This window comes from Dipodomys merriami, unplaced genomic scaffold (genome assembly GCF_024711535.1).
Source record: "Dipodomys merriami isolate MVZ:Mamm:240054 unplaced genomic scaffold, mDipMer1.0.p SCAF_750, whole genome shotgun sequence".
NCBI classification, from domain to species: Eukaryota; Metazoa; Chordata; class Mammalia; order Rodentia; family Heteromyidae; genus Dipodomys; species Dipodomys merriami.
Window position 1 is genome coordinate 352600 of NW_027206347.1, and position 19958 is coordinate 372557.

The following is a 19958-nucleotide window of genomic DNA, read 5'->3' on the forward strand; positions in this document are numbered from 1 at the left end:
CTTGACTCATTTTCTAAATTGTTACAGTTCCTCAAGCTATGGTGCAGAATGACAATATGAAAAGAATGCAAATGCAGTGAGACAAAGGTAATCTCTACAAATTAGTTGATTTAAACTTGCTTGCTATTTTCTCATTCAAAAATGCTATATTGATGCATTTCACTCAAAGTGGATTTCACTCAGTATTCTTTTGCTTGCTTGCGTTTTGAGTTCTGCTGCCTACTTTGTTAGCATAGGGTTGAGTAAGGGCAGTTCATGCTGCAAAACACAAGAAAAAAAACAGAATGTCTGTAATCTTAATGCAAAATGTTGCCATCTATTGTTATAGGAAATGATATTGAAATTTCAAAACCTAAATGAGTAAGATGAATCAGTAACTGAATAGAATTTGTCACATAATGTTTCCAATGGGCATAATAAAACAGTACAATCATCAAGGCATTTTTAAAAAGAAAAGAAAAGGTAGGCATGGTGATTCACATCTGCAATCCCTACTCATTAGACTGAGGAAGATCATTGTTCAAGGTCAATATGAGACAGAACTTTACAAGACCCTATTCTCAACCAGAAAGAGTGTAGAGGTGCACACCTATCATCTCAGCTAGGGCACATAGACACACACACAAACACACACACACACACACACACACACACACACACACACACACACACACACACACACACACACAAAGAACAGGAGGATTACAGCCTATGCTGGCTCATGCCAAAAGCAGATATTTTTATCTCAAAACTCACAAGCACTTCTGTGCTCATAAGAGAGTAATTGAGGGGGCTGGGAAGGTGGCTCAGTGGTAAAGCACTTGCCTTGCATGCCTGAGGCCCTGGGTTTGATTCTTCAGCACCACATAAGCAAAAAGAAAAAAATCCGGAAGTGGCACTGTGGCTCAAGTGGTAAAGCGCTAGCCTTGAGCTGAAGAGCTGAGGAACAGCTCCCAGGCCCAGAGTTCAGGCCGCACAACCGGACCAAAAAAAAAAGAGAGAGTAATTGACTACCATGTCAAAGACTTGATTTCAAATCCTAGTATTTCCAGAGAAAAAATACTTTAAATGATGATAATATAGCAACTTTCAATTGACTTTCCTTTGAAAAAGGGGACTTAAAGATAGATATTTGAGGCATCTGAACACTGGTTTTAAGGTGAAAGTTTCCAAGAGTTGGCTGGGAAGGAATTCTGGACATGGGTTCTCTGCAGTTTTTCAGTGCATGAAAATACCATGGCAATTCAGAAAATTTCGGCATGAGCCAAGGAGACCTAGGGTTTCTCCTATTCCATCCTGTAATGATTTCAGAGTGTCTGCTTTGACTTCGAGGTCTTTGGTCCATTTGGAATTGATTCTGGTGTAGGGTGATATATAAGGATCTAGCTTTAGTTTTCTACAAGTAGTTAACCAATTTTGCCAGCAGCATTTACTGAAGAGGCTGTCTTTCTTCCATTCTATTTTTTTAGCTCCCTTTTCAAAGATTAGATGGCTATAGGTCTGTAGGTTCATTTCTGGGTTTTCAATTCTATTTTATTGGTCCTGAGGTCTATTCTTATGCCAATACCAAGCTGTTTTGATTACTATGTCTTTATAGTAGAGTTTGAAATTTAGTATTGATATTCCTCCAGCAGTGTTCTTTCCGTTGAGGAGCGTTTTTTCTACTCGGGGTCTTTTATTGTTCCATATGAATTTTTGGATTGCCTCTTCTATTTCCTTGAAGAAAGCAGGCCAAAATTTTCTGAATAGAGACCCGGAAACACAACAAATCAAAGAAAGGTTGGACAAATGGGATTGCATGAAGTTGCAGAGCTTCTGCATGGCAAAGGACATAGCTAGCAAGATCAATAGAAAGCCCACGGATTGGGAGAAGGTCTTCACTAGCCATACAACAGACAAGGGTCTCATATCTAAAATGTACTTGGAACTCAACAAATTAAACCCCCACAACAAATCCTCAAAGAAACAACTGTCCAATAAATAAGTGGGCTAAAGACTTAAGAGAAACTTCTCTGAAGAGGAAAGAAGGATGGCCAATAGACACATGAAGAAATGTTCAACATCCCTAGCCATAAAAGAAATGCACATCAAACAACATTGAGATACCACCTCACTCCAGTTAGAATGGCAAAAATCAAGAACTCTAACAACAACAGATGCTAGAAGGGATGTGGACAGAAGGGATCCTTACTTCATTGTTGGTGGGAATGTAAACTTGTTCAACCACTTTGGAAAGTAGTATGGAGGTTCCTCAAAAGACTTCACATAGAGCTCCCCTATGATCCAGCAATCCCACTTTTGGGCATTTACCCAAATGTTTACAAACAAGACCACACTAAAGCTACCAGCACAACTATGTTTATTGCAGCATTATTTACCATAGCTCATATATGGAACCAACCCAGATGTCTCTCAGTAGATGGAAAGATCAAGAAAATGTAGTATATATAAACAATGGAATTCTATGCCTCCATCAGAAAGAATGACATTGCCCCATTTGTTAGGAAATGGAAAAACTTGGGAAAATTATATTAAGTGAAGCAAGCCAGGCACAAAGAAACATAGGTCCCATGGTTTCCCTTATTTGCAATATCTAGTATATATATGAGTCAAGCGGAAAAGGTCAGATAATGTGATGTTAGGAAAATGAACCCTTAGATATGTATTTTAATGTTTTTTTTTCTTTCATGCATTTGTTTCTAATGCATTTGTAAGATTATTTCTTTGTTGCTTTGTATGTCCCTCCCCCACAGGATAACCCCTGCTTTCACTATATTTGATGTCAGTATAACTTGTGGAGGAGATGGAGAAAAACAAGTCGTTTAAGGATACAGGTGGACCTGTTGCAATAATGAGAAGTACAAGTTGTCATGTCGAAAATGAGCTTTACAACGTTGGTGTTGGGGTGGGAGGTGGGAGGATTGGGTGGGGGGGTGGGGAGGAGGCTGGGAAGGGATGTGAAGTGTAAACAAAGGAGGAGGCTGCAATGCTTGATAAGAAATGGACGCATTATCCTGCGCATGTAATTGTAACCCCTCTGTACAGTATGTTCACAAAAATAAAATTAAAAAAAATAAAATAAAATACCATGGCAAGGGCACTGAAAACCAGTGAAATAGAAATCTCACTTGTATTTTACTGCAAGTCTTCAGAAATACAAGAGAAGCCTCATTGGTCTAAAGACTGTAATAAGAGTATTGTTTCATTAGGAGAGAATGGTGTTTTCAGCCACTGTCTTCTTCTAATACATGGAACAGATTTTAGTAAATATTGCGCAATTGATTCTGTACAACTTAAAATTTTGAGGCATGGAGTAAAACCAGATCTTTGGAATCAAGAATCAAAAATAGAGCAGTATAACTTGGCAGAGTTAAAGAGGGAACAAGAAACAAAGGAAGTAAACAAGAACGAATAAGGGAAGGGCTAAGAAAATATTATAAGTAAAAGAATCAACACATTAAAAAACTGAAGCCTATCAAAATACATCGAAGTATCCTATTGACTTGGTCAACCCTTCTACATTTAGTTCTATCCTAGTTATTATGGCTGCTCAGTCTCTGAAAGCTCAGATCTACAATGTTTAGAATTAAGAAGTAAATTGATACAATATAAAAAAATAGGAAAGTAGCACATTTTTTTTCATTTGCAACTTATTTACATCCTTCAATTTTAAAATACATAATGGGAAAATACAGTTAAATAATTACGTGGTAAAGCCAATAAAATTTGACTCAGTTTGGGGGGAAAGATTAAGGTGGTTATGGATTTAGAATTTCTTACAATGACATTATGTACAAGACATTATGTCGAAAAATGAATTTTACAACTTTGGCGGGGGTGCGAGAGCACGGGATGGGAGGGCAGGGATGGTAAGGAGGAGGCAACAATGCTTAATAAGAATTGTACTCATGGGCTGAGAAGGTGGCTTAGTGGTAAAGAGCTTGCCTTGCATGCATGAGGCCCTGGGTTTGATTACTCAGCACCACATAAACAAAAAGAATAAAGCCGGAAGTGGTGCTGTGGCTCAAGTGGTAGAGCACTAGCCGTGAGCTGAAGAGCTGAGGGACAGTGCCAGGCCCAGAGTTCAGGCCCCATGACCGGACCCCCCACCCAAAAAAAAGAATTGTACTCATTACCTTGCTCATGTAATTGTAACCCCTCTGTATGGTATTTTCACAATAATAAAAACTTATTATTAGTAAGTTTTAGCAATGTTTATCTTACATCTCTAATTTTGATGATCATCAAAAGAAGTCTGACTCTTAAAAGAACATATGTTTTTATACAAATAGAATATTTATCTGAAAAGTAAAGCTTTCCTTTAAATGCTAATTTCTTCAATTGGCTACTTCATGATGAGATTTGAAGTTTATTGTCTTTCTTCTAGAGTTGATTTTTTTGTTATCAGCAGTTATAAGAATAAGTCAAATGCATGATTTCAAAAGAACATCTGGATAGTAGAACATTTGCCTAGCACAAGTGAGAGGTCCTGAGTTTGATCCTCAGTAGCCCAAGAGAAGGTGGAGGAGGAAGAGGTAGGCAGAAAGGGTGTGATGGGTGTGCAGAAGGATAAAAAGGAAGAGAAAGCAGAAGTAAAGCATCATATTATTCACTGTGAAACTGGTAGAAAAGCATGACCTTATTCTGTTATTTCTGCTGACACTATAAGCAGGAGGATTCATAGATTTCTCATAAGGAACAAAAGTGCTGAGCCATACCCAGGATTGGAAAAAGCAATTGTTCCTGTTTCCATCATGTTAAATGTTTGTATGTTGGTTACCCTGAGGATAATTTCTTTCAAAATTATCTCTATTTTTCCTGCAATTAACTTCATGTCTACGTATCTATAGGTTTAACTTACCTAGGTTTTAGTTTGATGTGTTTTCTCTCTTGAGTTGAAGAGGTAACTGTGAAGAGTATGGGGCTCTGAAATGGAATTAACTTTGTCCAGAATGTTATCTTGTGCTGTCAAAATAGTTACAATAAATATTTAAAGATCTGTGATGTATCATGCATCATATAGCAAGCAGCTAATGTATTAATGACATACTTCTGGTGTACATTAATGACTGAAATTTCTGATGTACTTATTAGTAAAGTTTTTTAATCTCTCTTGTGTACTTATTTGTAAAGTTTTTTTTACTGTCTTCAAGTATAGCTACATATGCATTTGTCTGACCATATATCATTGCAAGTATGGCTAATTTCTTAGGGTTCCTCATTACATGGTCATTTTATGGTATCTCCAAATTTTTTGGTTGTCAGAGCCAAGGGTGTTTTATTTCCCGTCTAACTGCCATGAATTCCCACAATGATGAAAACTCATTGGGTGGTTAGTTGAGATCCTCAGTAATCCATGGCTTATATTTACATTTTTCTCTTAAGAAGAATTTTTTATTAATATCAGAACTTAATATTAATATTACAATATAATATAATCATATCATAATAACATTATTAGTATTGAGGCTTTTCTTGGCCATTCCTTGAGGATTTTCCTTGGAAATCTATTGTCTTTTTCTAGGTATAATTGTGTATCCTACCCCCAAGGATTTTGAGATCCGAGGTTTCAGAGATCCAAATTTCAAGCAAATAATTCAGAACTCTGTTTATATTGCCTACTTTTATATTAATTTACAGCACTATGCCCCATTTGTTAGGAAATGGAAAGACTTGGAAAAAACTTATATTAAGTGAAGTAAGCCAAGCCCAAAAAAGCATAGGTCCCATGGTTTCCCTTATTTGTAATATCTAGTATATGTATGAGTGAAGCAGAAAAGGTCAGATAATATGATGTGAGGAAAATGAACCCTTAGATATGTATTTTAATGTTTTTTTCTTTTATCCATTTGTTTCTAATGCATATATAAGATTATTTCTTTGTTGCTTTGTATGTCCCTCCCCCACAGTATAAACCCTGTTTTCACTGTATTTGATGTCGGTATAGTTTGTGGAGGGGAAGGGGAAAAACAAGTTGTTTAAATAAGGATACAGCTGGACCTGTTGCAACAATGAGAAGTACAAGTTGTCATGTAGAAAACGAACTTTACAACTTGGGGGTGGGAGAATTGGGGGGAGAGAGAGGATGGGTATGGATGGGAAAGGTAAACAAAGGAGGAGGCTACAATGATTGATAAGAAATGTACTCACTATCTTACCCATGTAATTGTAACCCCTCTGTACAGTATTTTCACAATTAAAAAATTAAAAAAAATTTGGACTTCAAAGATTGCAGAGGCGCACCTAGGAGCTAACTGAGATATCATGAAGAAACCAGTTTTAGTGTTCCAGTGAAAAATCCAAGGCTGGAGAGTCACCCAAGTGAGCCATCATAGTACAGAGAGTTTGGCCAGAGAGGAAAATTTCAGGCAGCCTGTTTAAGGAGGCAGATTTGAGCATACACCAGTGACCGAGGTGGCAGTGGCTGTGGCTGCCAACATAACAGTAGACCGAGCCTGAGGAAAAGGTGACAGAAACAGAGTGCAAGCAGCTTCTATTCACTACCAGTGTGAATTTACCAGGAGCAAAAATCTTCATCCTGCTGACCACAGATGGACGCAGATCACAGATAGCCTGAAAAACCAAGGGAAGGTAAGTACCCAAAAAGGCATTCCCATTCCTTCTCACAAAACAGAGTTTGGAAGGTAGCTCTTCCCCTATCATCCCAGAAGAATGTCATCTTTCATATTGGCAAAGACGGAGCCAGGGAAGCCAGTAGATACCTCAGGCCTTAGAATTAGACACTGCTGAGCCATTCAACAGTGCAAAGCAACCCAACCACTGGCACTCAGCTCCATACTGGGGAAATTTGACCTTTCCAGATGGGGGAAGGACCATCCAAGGCAGGGCAACTTTCTTCACAGAGTAAACAGAGCCAGAGGTGGCCCCACCCTCTGCGGCATGGCAGCAGCAGCTCTCCATGCTGCAGGATGTTAAAAATAAATAAATTCAAAACTGGAGAGTAAGAGAAAAGTCCAGGACTAGATGCATTCACAGCTGAATTCTACAAGGCCTTTGAAGCAGAACTCAATTGATACTACTCCAACTCTTCAATACAAATGAAAGTTCACTACTAATCTCATTCTAGGAAGCCTGCACAACCCTCATTCTCAAAACAGACAGGGGATCATCAAAGAAACAGAACTCAAGACCCATTTCTCAGATGACCATTAATGCAAAACTACAAAATCCTGGCCAATCAACTTCAACAATTCATCAAAAAAATCATACACTATGATCAAACAGGATTCATTCCATGGATGCAAAGTTGGTTCAATATACACAAAACAATAAATGTAATACATCACATCAACAGGAGCAAGGATAAGAATTACATAGTAATCTCAATAGATGCAGAAAAAAGATTTGACAAGATCCAACACCACTTTATTAAGAAAGCTCTGCAGAAACTAGGAATCCATGGAATGAACATTCCTCAATATAAGAAAAGCTGTGTATGACAAACTTACATTATAACTTATACTATAACTAGTATTATACTTAATGGCAAAAGTAAAGCCATTTCCTCAAATTTCAGGAAGGAGACAGATTGTCCACTCTCTCCATTCCTCTTCAGTATAATATTAGAATACCTAGCTAGAAAAATAAAACAAGATGCAAACTTTAAGGGGATCTAAATAGAAAAACTCTTCCTCTTAGTAGATGACATGATTTTGTATTTAAAGAATCCCCTAGACTCCACCCTCAAGTTATTCGAGCTGATCTGAAACTTTGGCAAAATGGCAAGGTATATAAATTAACCCTCAAAATTCCGTGGCTTTTCTGTATGCCAACAATGAGAGTAACCCTATATCCTCAAATAGTTATACTTTCTTTCTGTTAAAGCAATCAAACTCCTCTCATTGCTCTTTTGGAAACATGTAGTATATATTTCCGTAGTCAGTCTACCATGAACACTACAAGTTACTTCTACTGAATTATTAATCTCTACATACGGAGCAATATTTTTCCATCTCTCCATTCCCATTCCTAACTTCTATTTCTTATAAAATCACTGTTCTATTCTCAATTTCTGAACATTTAAGTCCTATCACGAGTGAGATTATGCACATTTGCTTTTTTGTTCCTGCCTTACCTCACTTAACATGATTTCCAAAGGTCACAGTAATGTCAGCATCAAAGGCCAACACTGTTCCAACCACAATAGAAAACAGTTCTATTCGACGTTCTAAGTAGGTGAGTGACTAGTGTCCCTCCATAGAAAACAGTCACAGCTTCTGGTTCTAAACCTTTGAAAGGCAACTGTAGCCAGAGAATAGGATGAATTAAGCAGTTAATAAAATTTAAAATCCCTACCTAAGTCCTAAGTAACATATTAACCTCAGATTCCTAATTAGAAAATGCATGGCTTGCAATAAAAGCATTTGCTATTAATGAATGTAAATTATGCAACCAGTTTAATAATGTTTAACTATTGAAACTAATATTGAAACATTTGTTTGCCCTCTTTCTTCACAAGTTAATAAAAAACCAAGTAAATTAGAGCACTGTGACGTATCTCAATTGAAGAAAGAAAATCCTTCCTTTTAGAATGACTAATGAAACTTGAATTAAAATCAACCTCAAAGAAATTATGAGTGAAGGGGCTGGGAAGGTGGCTCAGTGGTAGAGCACTTGCCTTGCATTCATGAGGCCCTGTGTTCGATTCCTCAGCACCACATAAGCAAAAAGAAAAAAGCCGGAAGTGGCACTGTGGCTCAAGTGGTAGTGCAGTAGCCTTGAACTGAAGAGTTGAGGGACAGCGTCCAGGCCCAGAGTTCAGGTCCCATGACCGGACCCTCTCCTCCCCCCCAAAAGAAATTATGAGTGAAAACTATTGTCTACACTACTCTAGAAGACAAAGCCAATTTCAGTGTAGAACTTTTCTGGCATACAACAAATTCTTACAGTCTCACTGAATTATTTCACTACTATAATATCCTAGGTGTTACATATAGAAGGCACATAGGATGCGTATACAAATAAGAGATGGTGTTAATAGTCCTGTAGTTAGACTTTTCTTCATGTATCCCATTTCAAACACATCTATCCTCAAAACCTTACCCATGGCTGCACATTGGTGGATATCCATAAAGTAGGCAAATAGCTCTCAAGAAAATTCCACAGCAAAGTCAGACTATGCTCAAGAAAACTCTTAAAACTCATTTTAATAATATTTTTTTTCATTTCTCCTCAGTACTATTTCCAAGTTCCTTCCAAAATTTTCCCTTGTCCTTTGATTGTCACCTAATTAAAACTATTAGTTAATGCACCTAATTCTACGTTTACGAGCCTATAATCATAAATTTAGAAGAGATGTTATAGATGTTCAATACATTTTCCTAAAATTGAACTACACACTATGGAAGCAATAATATCAGGGAAATCTCTAATCTTTTGCCAACCTAATTACTTCCTCAATGTTCTAGTGTCACTATTTTGAAAGAGCTATATAATCCATTCCCTGAGAGCTTCTATCTACTGATTGAATCTTGCCATTTGAAGCAGATATCGTGTTCTATAACTTTGTTTTCCTAGAGTTTCAGAAAACATAAAATTTTAGCTTCGTTTCCTATAGCACAATAGGAAATTTCTTCCTATCTTGATTTCATTCCTCTGAATATTCTGAGACAACCTTATACTTCTTCACTAAAAGCTATTGTTGGGTTGAAACTGATGCCATCCCTTTCACCTATTAGACTCATTTTTGTAACTTGAGTGCACATTTACTGTATGGGTAAGCCCAGGATATTTTTGATACTTGGTGCTAAGTAAAATTATTCTGCTCCACAGTGAGTGAGATAGTTAACAGTTCTAAATAGAGAATATAACATTTACCTCTACAAAATTTAGTCATTTCATCCTGTTCAAATTTCTTGAAATTCAAATTCCGTAATCCAGCATTAAAAATATAAGTAAGTCACTATTTAAACTTACGGAGTTAGATTTGCATAAATAGGTAAAACATTCATGTGTGTGTGTGTGTGTGTGTGTGTGTGTGTGTGTGTGTGTGTGTGTGTGTGTGTGTGTGTGTGTGTGTGTTTTAGAAAACATTGGTTTTCTGTGGTTTTTGCCTTTTCTAAAAGTCCATTATATATGTCTAAAAATACTATTTTAAAAATACAATAATAAGTAGCTTTCAACTGCTATGGATCTTAATATTAAGACTCTATTAGCCTTTGAAATTCTAAATTTAGTCACATATTGTTAATCTAACAAAACTATGTACACCTTCTTTGGAATTAATCTATGAATTAGCAGAGTATGTCAACATATATAGAAATAAAATTAGTTCTATTATTCACTTCATCATGTAAATCATATTAATGATTACAATGTCATGTGCAATTTCAGAAGACACATATGATTTTTGGTAAGATTCTAGAAGTCATTGATAAATACTCAACAACCAGCATAAAGTCTTCATGCTCTGTGCCAAGCAAGTAAGGTCTAGTTAAAGTGTGATGGGAAGAGTCAGAGTACAATATATCCTAAAGCCATCCACAGCAATTCAGAGCCAGTAAGTCCCCTAAGATTATTCATTTTTTTTGGTGGGGGGAATCTGGTCATGGGGCCTGAACTCTAGGCCTGGGCACTGTCCCTCAGCTCTTCAGCTCAAGGCTAGCACTCTACCACTTGAGCCACAGCGCCACTTCTGGCTTTTTTCTTTTTGCTTATGTAGTGCTGAGGAATCGAACCCAGGGCCTCATGCATGCAAGGCAAGTGCTCTACCACTGAGCCACCTTCCCAGCCCAAGAATATTCATTTTATATGTCTTAAAAATAACCTGAATTTCAATGGCTTTGCAGTATCCCACTGTATTTGATTTCAACTAGAATTTATGCCTGAAAACTCTTAACTTCTAATGTTAAAACATGTTAGTTTTATGTACCCAAACATTTTCTTAGTGCTCCAAATGAGGAGTTCTGGTCCTCTGACCTACCCCATGAAAAACATTGTGTGGTCAAATAAGCAGAAAATCTATTCCTTTTGGGTATCTATAATCCTCTTTGTCTATAATCCTCATTAGCTTTCTGTTTAAGATGGGTAGAACATTCCTTAACTCACCTAACCATATTAACTTTCCACAGGCTACCCTCAACATTTATTAACATTTCACTGACCTACAGAAACGTGGGGAAATTTTTACTTCTTTTCTTTAGTTATACATTTATCCCAGTACTATTCCATAGAGCTTTGTATTTCATATTTTAAATTTGTCCAGATTTGTGAAGAAATCCCTCCTCTTCCTTTAAGACCCTCTAAAGGTTAGATGCACATACTATTTCTTTTCTAAAAGAAGTTGGCAATATAGGTGGGAAAAAGAAAGTTTAGTGATAATCCTTATCATCTGAGACACTGAAGATCTTTAATTACTTGGATCTTTCTAACATATTCAGAGAGACTCAGAAAAGACATCAAAACAAAGAGGAGTCACCAATACTTTCTGGAAGTCCCTTAAAAGCACTAAAACCCTCATTTCTGTTTGGCTAAGAAAAATTCCCTTTCTCATTACCTAAAATGCTTGACCAACCTTACCTCTCTGAAATGAGGGTTTTTCCCCCCCTTTTATTAAAAAAAAAACAGTCTGTTACAGATTATTTTATTTTATTATTTGTAGTTTTTTCCTAGCTGTTCTGAAAGAAAAGGAATTTCCAAAACCATAGAGAGCTAATGCTATTTTTTCAGAAGTACACAGCAAAGAAGAATGAATTTATAAATAAAAAAAATGTTTTGACAGGACATGTGACTTCAAATTCCAGACTTGTTTAGAGCTTGTACAAAGTTTTTGATAGACTGATAGAATCAAAAGATGGTAAAATTCTTTAAATGACTCTATGTGTGAAAGGATCCATTTGAGAAAATAATCATAGGTTAGCTGAAGAGAGGGAAGGAACAAATATCGAGAGTTCTTTTGGACTTTACCCTGAAGCAAGCCAAGTAAAACGAAATGTTTAATGAAATCTGTCTAAATCCAACCAACACATGCAGAAAAATGCCAAGAGGTCACTCACCCGGGGATACTACTAATGGTGGGACAAGTAAAGCAAAGGATGGACTTAATTCTGGGGTGATTTGAATCATAGCCACAATTAAAGCTTCAGTACCATGTCAAATACATTTCAACACTTTAAAATCCTTTGCTTGCATAAAGGTTTTCAAGTCAACTAATGACTAATGACTACGTGGAACAAAAGCAATGTATGAGAATTGCAATTATCACAACAACAAAGGAAAGAAAGCATAGGTGATATTAATGACCCACTGTATAGAACTCACATTAATTTATCTCCATGAGTAAATGAAATAACTTCTTAAATGTGACTCCCTGCCAACATTCAAGCTCAATGCAATCGATCTTTCACACTGTAACCAGAGGAACCTTACAAACCTCATCATGGTTATTTCCCTACCTAAATAATGTCACTAGCATCCTGCTTCTCCAGAACTAAACTACAAATCACTGGTTTAACCTGAAAATCCTTCCCAGTTTCCCTTTGTCCCACCCTCTTCAGCTACATCATTTGCCCTAACTTCTCCATCCTCACCCCATTTCCACAATTTATCCAGAGCTCCACACATAATACACTTCTTAATTTTTTCATACCTGAACCATTTCATCAGCTTTCTCTCTTCTTGGATTGCCTTCCCTTCATTGCATCCCTTAGGAAATGATCTGTTGATCAAATTTATGTTCAAAGATCATTATCTCTTTAGAGGTCTTCTTTGCTCCCCTAGGTCAAATTAATGTTGATCTTCTTGTACCCACAGGAACCCCTTACAATAGATAATAAATTCTAACACATGAAAATTATTAAGAAATGATTTTCTAGACATAGTTTTACTCAATTAAATCCTAACAATAACCTCATGAGGCTGGTACTATGATTATTATCATCAATTTTCAAATAAGACAGTCTGAGATATACAGACACTGAGTGTTCTAGATGAGGTCATTCAAGCATTCGCTGACAAACACAAATTTGGATACAGTTGGTCTGTCCCATTTACAGATTATCCCACAGTTCCATCGCTTGAGGTTCTCCTGGGATCAAGCTAAAAAGAGAATCCAGGGCTTTGTTTGACTAGAGGTTCCATGAGGCAGGAGTCAACTTCCAGAGGAAGCCTCAAAATCAGGGGGAAAAAAGCAGATCCATGTTCTAAAATGGGCGATTAAGTCAAGCAAACCAAAAAGATAAGATTTCACAAGCCCTCAAATAAAGAGCAAATACAAATGTCAGAAACTGGGCTCTGAAATAAATAAAAAGTGAGAATAAGTCTGGTTCCATAAGCAGGGTAATTTCTAACTCCTTATGTCCTGAAAAATGAGTTAGGAGTTCTCCCTTAGAGGAAGTAGAAATAAATCTATCCATGTGCTTCAAAGTGTCAGAAAACTATAAACTCCCCCTTCAAAGCTTCTTCACTTCCCTGTTCAGGATAGAGGAGGTCAAATTTTGAACAGCTCCTCACTGGCCTGGGCAAGGTTCTCTCCCATCTGAACAGCACATTCCCCATACAGCAAAACAAGAACCACAGTCATTTATTTATAAATCATAGACTACTCAATTTTAAGTTTTCTGTGCATGATGCTGGGATTAACTTCTTGTAATTGCTAAACAAGCACTCAATACTGAGCCAAGTCCCTAGCCCTCATTTATAACTTTTATCAGCTTGCTATTTGTCTTAATTGGCACTGCATTTCAGGTCAAATTTCACCAAATTTCTTCAGCAATATCCTTGTTCCCTCTGGCACCCTATTCTGCAAATTGCATTTTTCTTCACAGATTTAGTGGAAAAGGAACACATTTTTTAGGACCCTACTCAAATGCATTTTTCTTCATGAATTGTTACTTTTTCAACTTTACTGAAAGTAAGCTGATTCTCTCAAATTCCTATACACATTCTTTGTACCAATTAAAGGTATTCTCTGTATTTTTTATGTCAATAGCCATGATTGATGATTCTATTCCCAGTGCAACTACCACTAATACTAGAATCTATCTCTTTTTTTCCTGTGCTAGAACTGAGTTTCAACTCATGGCTTGGAATTCTCAAGTTCTCAGTTGACCATACCTTCACTTCCAACATTTTTCTGATTAGTTGAAGGTAAGAATCTCACTGATTTTACTACTCCAAACCCCATGATTCTTAAACTGAGCCTCTTGAGCAGCTAAGCTTATACATGTGAGCCCCCAGAACCTGGGTTCACTTCTTAAGAATATGCTATGGGGGCTGGGACGGTGGCTCAGTGGTAGAGCGCTTGCCTCCATGCATGAGGTGCTGGATTCGACTCCTAAGCACCACATAAGCAAAAAGAAAAAAGCTGGAAGTGGTGCTGTGGCTCAAATGGTAGAGCACTAGCCTTGAGCTGAAGAGCTGAGGGACAGCAATCCAGGCCCCAAGTTCAGGCCCCACAATCAGAACACCCCCCATCCCCCCCAATAAAAAGAATGTGCTATGTGCCTTTACATATAGTCACTTATTCAGCAACCTGAAATGCAGTTGTTGTTTCATGTCAGTAAATAAGAATAACTTTGAAAAACTATGAAATAATCTTTTGCTGAAAAGACATATTCTTTTTTTTGGGGGGGGGGTCCGGTCATGGGCCTGAACTCTGGGCCTGGACGCTGTCCCTTAGCTCTTCAGGTCAAGGCTAGCGCTCTACCACTTGAGCCACAGCTCCACTTCAAGCCTTTTTCTTTTTGCTTATGTGGTGCTGAGGAATTGAGCCCAAGGCCTCAAGCATGCAAGACAAGCGCTCTACCACTGAGCCACCTTCCCAGGCCTGAAAAGTCATATTCTTATCCTTATTTTATAAACAAGAAAACTAAGATACTAAATTATTGACAATCTTGTCAAGTTGACACAGCAGTTAGCCATAGAGATGTGAAGTGACTCCAGGCCTGATTTCTACATACAGTTATACTTACTGTGTGCTGACTCACTTTTCTTGTCTCCATGTAATAAGGCTAATATCATGTGAACATGGACTGAAAGCAGAACAAATTATAATCAGTAGAAAATGAGTCTCTCTTCTGAGCTGAGGCATTTTAGAGTACAACCCTGGAAACCACAAAAGAGAGAGCCTGGATCTAAAAAACACATTACACAATGCAGATGTGTTTTACATCAGACCTTCAGAAAGCAAAAGACAAACCAGCGATGATCCCTTAGTTCTCTAATTTGTTTTTCTTGTTGTCAATGCTGCTATAATAGAGACTCTCAAACCTAGTTTCTCAACTCTAACTCTACTCCAACTTCTCATTCAACATTTCAGAGTATTTTTCAGCTAAAACAGGCAGAAGAAAGAAGAGAAGGAAATGAATACAGTAAAGGCTACTAGCTTCTTCACATGGAAATAAAACAACAGTGAAGCAATCAGATAGAATATGTGAGGAACTCATGGAGAACCTCACAAATCCTATAGTACCTCAGGTGTAATCTCAGATTCCACAAGATCATCTCAGAGTAAGAGAAGAGGACTGAATGCAAACAAGTTATGCAGTTGTCTTACTCCAACAAAAATCTTTTCTAGTCTTTCTACCTATACTACATTTACATATTAGTTTCATTTCCTGTGTATCAGGAAATCTTGTCTAACATTGGAATACAGAGACTAACATTGGAATACAGACTCTAACATTGGAATACAGGAGTCAGAATAGCTTTTAGAAACAGCACAAATTCATTCATGGCCTTCTTTATTTCAGTTTCTATAATAGTAGGCATTATCCTCTCTACTGCCTTTCCTATGCATTGGTCATAATACATACACTCTTTCCAATACTATTAAATTTAGAAATATTAAATGTGTTTTCCTCCCTCCAAGCAAATTCACCATGGCAATTTACACTACTCACAAAAACCCAAATATATACACATTAGTTAATGGCAGTATTTCTCACAATGGTGAAAAACTAGAAACCTCAGTGTTCCACACTAGTTATATTATTGTATTTTCTATAAAAGATTATTTCATAGTGTTTTTAAAGTGATTCTTCTTTACAGACATGAGACAACCACATTTCAGGCTTGTGAGTAAAATTGTAAATTACAAACATCTGTATTTTGATTCTATTTATGTGTGTGTTTGTATATATGTCTGAGGACTATTTTGTGTATGGAAATAAAGAAGGCATAAAAATCTGCTTCAGAATTTTAACAGTTCTTTATTATTGATAGGTTTTGAGATGCACTTCACTTCTATACACTTCTGTGTTGCTTCTGTTTTAAATGTTCATATATCTTTGTGTATATATATATATATATATATATATATATAAAGGATTTTATATATATATATATATATATATATATATATATATATATATATATATAGGATTAGAGATATAGCTTAATGACAGTGCTTATCTAGCATGCTTAAGATACCAGGTTCAATATCCACTAGCACAAAAATCACAAATGTAATACAGATTCATATTGGGAAAATGTTTAAGCTGTATCTTAACTGCCACTTTCCAGCACACCAAAATTTCATTCAATGGATACACAAAGTGAAATAAACTAAGGTTAGCAATTTAGTTTACAGAGATCATTTCTACCTAGTTTCTATAATCAGAATGTTGCCTGTTATTACTCAATCTATGATGAAAATAATGAGGTTTCAAAAGTACATTCAGAGTTAATTCTTTCACTTCAGATTTCAACATTAAACCATCAAGGTAGATTCTATATATAGACCATAATTCCAATGAAATCTTGGGTAAAAATCTTGTTGCAGAATGAGTTCCTAAGTGATAATGGTTTTCTCTTTCTGACCACATTTCCAATTTATGAAGTCATAAATGTAACAGTACCAGAAATCTTACTGGCTGTCAAATAAAGAAAAAATAAGAGAGGCTCTAAACTATATTTGTTAACACACCAAGCAGTATATCAGACAAGATATTGTAAAATAAGATCTATACTTTAAGCCTCTTTTACCAGTTAAATGATTTTTTTCAAATAAGAAAGTAATAGACAAAATACACCATCAAGTTTTCTATTTTAAAATCTAACCACCAGAATTTACCAACTAAGATTGAAAAATAGGAGAATAAACAGGAAAAGGTTCTAAAATCCTATTGGAACAATAACCTGTGATATCACGGGTTATTCCACCAGAGTATGAATGAAGTTTTATTTTAGGGCTAGCCCATCCATTAAACAGATGCTACATTAAACTTAAAGTTGCTTAATAACAAAGTATTTGTGTCATTGGCTATTCTGGTTAAATACACACTATGTTCATTATGGTTAAAACAATAAATCTTAATTTGTACTTTAAGTCATAGTTCAGTTGGTTGCATAGCTATTCAGGAATGCTCTCATTCATCTAAATGGTGACTTACAGAGACAGGATTCTTCCATATTGCAGTTTAACATTTGGAATATGTAGTTTCCAAGGTTGCCACAGAACAGATGCTGGGGAATAAAATACAGGATTTTATGGATTGAGCTGGAAATTGCATATACCATTTACAACTATGTGCTGTTTTCTAGAATTTAACCATATTATTTTACCTTGCTCCAAGAAAGGATTGAAAATATAGTTTATGTACCTAGGAAGACAAAATGGATTTGTGAACATGAGGAATGCTGCTGTAGTTTGATGTTAACTGTTCTTTTTATCTTTGTAGAACATATTAGATACTATGGTAATTTCTTTCCTTTTCTGTATGCCTCAAACTCATGTGGCAAAGGAACACTCACTGCTCTAAAGTATAGACCTAAAAGTTATCTCCAGCTTCTCCCTTTCCTCAGTGCTCCCACAGTCATCAACATTCCCGTGGCTCATTTTTTTCAGCCTATTCCTTTATCACCAGCACCACCAGCTCACGTGTTCAACTAGCCTCTCCTGGAAAGAAATCTCTGCCTCCACTCTGACCTCAACCACAATTTTCCCACCCCATCCATTGTCACTTCCACCAATGCAGAAACAATAACAAATCTTTCTTATCCTAAGACATATTACCACTCTCCTTACCTTTACACTTCAGTAGGTTTACTTCAAGCTCTATAAACTGAGACAACTAACTTTTTGATCCTTTTGCTCAATATTATAGTTTAACCAGTTGTATTATATTCTGACTCCAGGACGTCTTTACTGTCTATATTTTGCTGCACCCTACTTTCCAGACTCTTGTTCTCTATTACTTAAACATATGCTTCTGTGGCAGAAAAACAAACATTTTATTCTGCTGAAAATTTTCAGACTATTTTCTTCTAGTTTCAGGGAATAACCAATAAATTCTCATCATCTAAATCACCTATCTCCATAATGGCACATCAGAATTTCTTGATCCTAACTGTAAGTTGGTACTTACTGTTGAGCCTTCCTCTATGGTCACATTCTCCTTATTCTCCCCAACTTCTAGTAACTACAATTCTATTCTCAACTATGACATCAGCTTGGATAGGGTGGGGAAGTGAGGGTGGGGACGTTTTTTCTTTTCATCTTCTCATGACAGTTAACATGATATACTGAGTTTTATTTTAGAAAGGTATATTGTTTTGACTAATAAACCAAAATTAATAAAAAGATAATAATGATAATAACAGTGATTTGAAGAACAAAACTAAAAAATCAGTGGCTTGACAGAAGTTTGTTTCTTCTCTCCTAAAGTCCAAATTAGGTATTCATGATAGTCAAGCAGCTCTTCTCTTGATGTAGGAATACAGATTCTGCCACGGATTCTGCTTAACTTTGATATTTGGCTTCCAGTGTCACTAGTGCAAGAAGAGAAAGGATAATGATTAGGAGAGTTTTGTAGATGAGGCCTGAAAATAGCACATATCATGGGACTGACAATATTACATGGCTAGAACTCTTTTACATGGCTACACATAAAAATCAAAGTAGGGTGTGAACTCAAAGGATACTGGATCTGAAAAATAGCTTTCCTTTAACTATTTTCCTATCACTCCAGCTCCTTCCTCCTCTGCATATTTCTAGTATTTTCTAGAACCTTCCTGATATGCTGCATCAAACTCTGAACTGGACTCTGTTAAATATCTCACAATATCTCCTACAACTACAAAACTGCTCTGCACACTAAATGAGTTCCTTACATATGGACTAAGGAGACAAACAATAATCTCTTAGGAGCTATTAAAGTATATATAGGCATTTCTTCATATTCTAAGTGGTCCCAGACTTCTAGAAATAGAGAGTTTGGCTCTACACATTTTATTATTCCTTTCCTTGCCATATAGATATACACTTGCAATATTTTAAAATATGATATGCTTTAGCAATTTGTTTGTCATCCTTATACAGTAGACATGCTAATCTCTGCATCATTTTGATCTTAGTATACAGTATATGTTGCTGTAGCAAGTAGTTGATATTGCTTGCTATTGCCTTCAGCATGTTGATGCTCTAGCCAGCCCTTCTTTACTGTTTCTACAATATGCAGCAATGGGTTCTACAACATATACAATCAAATAAATACAATCTCTAACAAATGTAATTATTCCATATTATATATTACATTGTTATATATTAATGTAATTACTAACATATATTTGATTATAGTTTACAAGAGAATAAATAAATGCGAAATTGTTCATGCTGTGGCCCCTGGGAGCACTTGTTCACTTTGCAGATGCCCATCCCTAAAATAATATAAACTTGTCTTCTTTCCTCTCTTCCTACCATTACCATGTGTTCATTGAAGAGTATTTAATAAATGAAGTCATCTAAGAATTCTAACCAAATCTACAATTTTATCAGCAATTCACCTTTATATTATCCCAATAAATCAAGACAGAAAGAGATGAAGAAGAAGAAATTAGAGAGCTAAAGAAGTCTTAAAAGTGTGGTGGATATTAAAGCAGACAGTTGTGACAGAGCTATGATAGACTTTTCAATAGCATCCTAGTTAAACCATGACAAGTCTATACATCCCAAGAATTTCATAATGCCTCTTCTTTAAACACAACATAAATATGGAAAC

The 19958-nt window shown here is 36.2% G+C and overlaps 2 long non-coding RNA genes across 3 annotated transcripts in view; both read right to left on the bottom strand.

Annotated features, from left to right (window-relative positions):
* LOC138818403 (uncharacterized) overlaps positions 1-8263 on the bottom strand; it is a 32318-nt gene extending 24055 nt beyond the window's left edge. Inside the window, exons 1-3 of one of the 2 annotated variants that reach the window (XR_011369109.1) lie at positions 8096-8263; positions 6519-6573; positions 4862-4965 (exon numbers count right to left, since the gene is read on the bottom strand). This is a non-coding gene — a long non-coding RNA (uncharacterized lncRNA). Of the gene's footprint in view, positions 1-4861; positions 5334-6518; positions 6574-8095 lie in introns of those variants that run through there. The other variant, XR_011369108.1, reaches the window with a different exon arrangement.
* A 4004-nt stretch (positions 8264-12267) lies between these two features.
* On the bottom strand, positions 12268-18379 carry LOC138818405 (uncharacterized). The gene is made up of 3 exons (XR_011369112.1): positions 17352-18379; positions 14946-15063; positions 12268-12676 (listed from the first exon to the last, which is right to left on the bottom strand). It is a non-coding gene; the product is annotated as an uncharacterized lncRNA (long non-coding RNA).
* Between the last annotated feature and the right edge of the window lie 1579 nt (positions 18380-19958).